Source organism: Phyllobates terribilis, unplaced genomic scaffold (genome assembly GCF_046119375.1).
Source record: "Phyllobates terribilis strain yellow unplaced genomic scaffold, ASM4611937v1 Scaffold_2__4_contigs__length_985480577, whole genome shotgun sequence".
NCBI classification, from domain to species: Eukaryota; Metazoa; Chordata; class Amphibia; order Anura; family Dendrobatidae; genus Phyllobates; species Phyllobates terribilis.
In genome coordinates this window covers 535,791,676-535,796,430 of record NW_027362762.1, presented here as the reverse complement: position 1 = coordinate 535,796,430, position 4,755 = coordinate 535,791,676, and positions in this window count along the sequence as shown.

Below are 4,755 nucleotides of genomic sequence, written 5' to 3'. Positions count from 1 at the left end.
GTTTCCTGCCTCCACTAGTTTCGGGGACCGGTCTCCCCCTTTGGCCTGACCCCTCCACGCAGGTGGATTCGGGCGTGCGGTGGCGACTCGCCCGTCCGCACCCCTGGGATCCCTTCGTTCCTCGTTCCTGGAGCCTTCTCCGCTCCTCTTCCTTCCTTCTCCCTCTTCCAGGCCTGGGCCTCTGTTACTAGGCCCACCTCCGGAGCAGAGCTCATGCAGAGCCCCTGCTCCCTGCCACTTCTGCTCAGACTTCTCTGCACTGAACTAAGATGGTGCCCACCTTTTATACTCCCTTCTCAATGCACCCAGGAACTGCTTCCTCCCTGCTCCTGCACTACAGGGTTCCCCTTCCTCAGTGTTCCCTCCCCCCACTCCAGCCAGGGACAGGGACTGTCGTGCCCATCTCAGGGGCATATTGGTCGCCCTGCCCCACGGCAATGTGGTGCAATGCATGCAGGTGTCGGGTCCTGATCCACACTACATCCTTACCTGAGAGTGAGATATCACACCTCTGGGTGAGGTGCAATACCTCTGTAGCAACCGAGCCCTCAGGGTGCTACAGTTCCATTTATCTTCAGCCTAGGTGACGTATTGCGATACAGGGCCGTGATTTTGGCTATAAAAGGGTCCCCTAGACCCCTACCCCAAGCTTTTTAAGAGAATCATATATGGCGTGCCAGGAGACTCTATGGAATGCTTTCTCAGCATCCAACGAGAGTATCTAATTACAAATTTTTAACTGCATCTAGCCCAGGAAATACTTTGTGACTAGTAGCAGGGTCTGCTAGTCAGCGGATTATTCCGGCTGTTAAGCAAGCTACACCACCTGTAGTTTGGACACTTCATTTTTTCAAAGGAAATGCTTCGGGACCACGGGATACTCAGTGAAGAGCATCAGGAGGCACCCCAAGGCATAGGGGCTCGGACTGGCAGTAGGATGCCTTGCGGTGGACAGCCGAGCTCGATCCTTATAAAAGCTTTTTAACTGCAGCAGCTTTAGTGGACGCTACTGGAGCTGGAATTACGCGGCTGCTGGCATGAGACTTGCCCTCCAATAGATCCTTGTAAATGGATTTAAAGTGTATTTATTCAAATTAGAGAGACAATTTAAATTAAAAAGCTTAGAGCTGCCTCCACCACAGGGGGGCTCGCTCGACCCACCAGCGGACAGGCACCAGTATTGGGAGAGGGGGGCTGGCCGTCAGGGTTCACCGCGGCTCTGGCACAAACCCGGCGACACGGAGGTGGCACGGGCAGGAGCGCACTGAACGTGTCGGCTTCTCACTTTTTGGATTTTAGAAGGGCATGACATGCCTATATCTGTGTCTCCCCCTCCTTTTACTCCTCCACCTCTCTTCTTTTCGCATGACTATATGTACTTGTCACTTTTCCATGTGTTAGTTGTGTCTTCTGAGCAGTTTGTCAGCTTTTGGACACCTTTGAAGGTGTTTTCTATGTGTTTCTATGTGTTTTTGTTTGCCTGCCATTGGTTTTAACGGTGTTCGAAGGTGTTCGACGAACAGTTCGACGAACAGTTCGGCGAACACACGGGTGTTCGACGAACCGAACCGAACTCGAACACTACGGGGGTGGCTCAACACTAGTTACAACGTACATCAGTCCAAACTCTCTCCAAATCACCGGAAAAATTCTCCTCCTCTGGCACGGCCAACACCAATTTGGAGAACGAACCAAACGACGGATGTCTCCCAGTACAACAAAAAAATGGAGAACACCCAGCAGAAGAGGATGTATGGTTGTTAAGAGCAAATTCAGCGAGTGGCAGAAACTCAGACCACCCCTCTTGATTGTCTGCCACAAAACAACGCAAAAGCTGTTCAACATCCTGGTTCTTTCTTTCTGTCTGTCCATTAGACTCAGGATGATAACCAGACGAAAATGACAAATGGACTCCCAACCTGTCACAAAAGGCACGCCAAAAACGAGCCACAAACTGGGGTCCCCTATCAGAAACAATGTTGGTGGGAAAGCCATGGAGCCTGACAATTTCCTTAACAAAAGCCTTAGCGAGTGTCTTAGCGCAGGGTAGTTTAATGAAAGGAACCAAGTGACACATCTTGCTAAATGGTCCACGACCACCCAGATGACAGTGAAACCCTCGGACACAGGAAGGTCAGTAATAAAATCCATTGCAAGATGCGTCCAAGGTGCACTAGGAACCTCCAGGGGGCAAAGCAACCCCGCAGCAGGAGCATGTGAAGCCTTTGATCTAGCACACACAGTACATTGACGCACCCACTTAATGACTTCCTTCTGCCACCCAGGCCACCAAAAACTGCGACCTACAAGTCTCTTAGTCTCAGAAATTCCTGGATGACCTGCCAACCGAGACTCATGATACTCAACAAACAAATCTCTCCTAAAAGGTTCTAGGCACAAACAACCTCCCATGGGGAGTGTTAGATGGGGCATCCTCCTGGGCTTTAAGAATCCCATCTTCCAAAACGGAGTCCAATGCTGCTATCACAACTCCTTCCTGTAAAATGCTCTCCTCCTCCTCGGTACCAACCATGGGAGAAAAGCTGCGAGATAAAGCATCGGCTTTAACATTCTTAGTACCCGGGATGTAAGTAACAGAAAAATTAAACCGCGAAAAAAAAAGTGCCCACCTAGCCTGACGGGCATTCAAGCACTTGGCAGCATCTAGATAGATCAGATTCTTATGATCAGTGAAAACCTGAATGGGAAATTTAGCACATTCCAAGAAATGATGCCAATGTTCAAATGTGAGTTTAATAGCCAGCAATTCCCGATTACCAACATCGTAATTAAGTTCGGTTTCAGAAATTTTTTTCGAAAAAAAGGCACAGGGATGAACTCCATCCTTGTTCTCTTGAGACAAAACCGCACCGATCCCCACCGAAGAAGCATCGACCTCGACAAAAAAAGGCTTGGTCTCATCAGGCTGCATAAGGATGGGGGCAGAACTGAACCTCTCCTTGAGATACACAAAAGCTTCAATGGCCTCAGTAGTCCACTGGACCGTATTCGCACCTTTCCTGGTGAGATCGATCAGTGGCTTAACAATTATAGAAAAATTCTTAATGAATTTTCTGTAATAATTGGCGAAACCCAAAAATCTCTGTATCGATTTCAAACCAATAGGCCTAGGCCATTCCTGCACAGCCTGAACCTTCACCGGGTCCATCTCAAAGCCCTCGCTGGAGATAATGTAGCCCAAAAAACTAATCCTCTGCACAGCGAACTCGCATTTCTCCAGCTTAGCAAAAAGTGAATTGTCACTTAATAACTGCAATACCTCACGTATGCTCTGCCAATGAGACTCCAGATCCGGCGAATAAATCAAAATGTCATCCAAATACACAACCACATTCTTACCAATCAAAGGTCTCATGATGTCATTAATAAGGTTCTGAAAAAGCGCTGGTGCATTGGTAAGACCAAAAGGCATAACCAGATTCTCAAAATGACCCACCGGAGTGTTAAAAGCAGTTTTCCATTCATCACCCTCCTTCATTCGCAACAAATTGTATGCCCCCCAGAGATCAATTTTAGAGAACCACTTGGCCCCCACTAACCGGTTAAACAAGTCAGGAATTAACGGCAGTGGGTAGGAATTGCGTACGGTAATTTTATTAATTTCGCGAAAGTCCAGACATGGACGTAAACCGCCGTCCTTTTTTTTTTACAAAAAAAATCCAACAGCCACAGGTGACTTAGAAGGTCTAATGTGACCAGCAGCCAAGCTCGCCTGTATGTATTCCTCCAAAGCTTTTCTTTCAGGGATAGTCAGATTAAATAAACGACTCTTGGGAAGAGTAGCTCCCGCAATAAACTCAATGGTGCAATCATAATCCCTATGAGGAGGTAAAATTTGCGACTCCTCCTCTGAAAAAACCTTCCAAAAATCCTGAATGGGTACAGGTAACTCCCCTTTTTCCACAGCAGCAATGTGACCGTTACAACATTTATCATAACACTTAGGACTCCAAGACTTAATCTCATTATTAGACCAGTCTAGTAAAGGATTGTGCAGTTTTAACCAAGGCAAACCTAAAACTACCGGAGAAGGTAAATTATCCAATACCACCAAATCCAAATTATCTTGGTGAATACCATTAATAGTGAGGGTAAATTCAGCAACCTTGTGAGTAATACATTTCAAAGGAGTGTTATTAACAGCAACCACAGAAATAGGAGATGACAAAGGTTTGGATTCTAATTTAAGTTTTTCCAAAAATCCCTTATCAATCACATTCAGTGTTGAACCACAATCCACAAATACCTGAAATTCAATCAACTCCTCCTGCAATGAGGTACTCCCTGAAAGAAATACTCCCTTAGAGTTTAAACAAGCAATACGGGCGTAACAGACCTTTTTTTTTTCTTTGTTTAACCGAAGCTCACAGTGTTTAATAAAATGGTCAGATGCCACAATAAAAACATAATCCCTTGGAACACCTGCGGTCTTTTTCCTGAGAGCGGAGTGACATCACCCCAATCTCCATCGGTTCTCCGTCGTCCGAGCAGACCCTCTGATGACTAGGTTCTGCCATAGCAGGAGTTTTCTCCTCATTAACACTGGCACGCAGTCTCCTGTCCACACGTATAGCTAATTGCATGGCTTCTTGCAAGGTTCCAGGTGCTAGGAAAGCAATCAGCAGATCCTTAACCCTTTCAGTTAGACCAGCAAGAAACAAACATTTTAATGCCGAATCATTCCATTCCACTTCAGAAGACCACCTTCTGAAATGTGTACAATAATTTTCAACA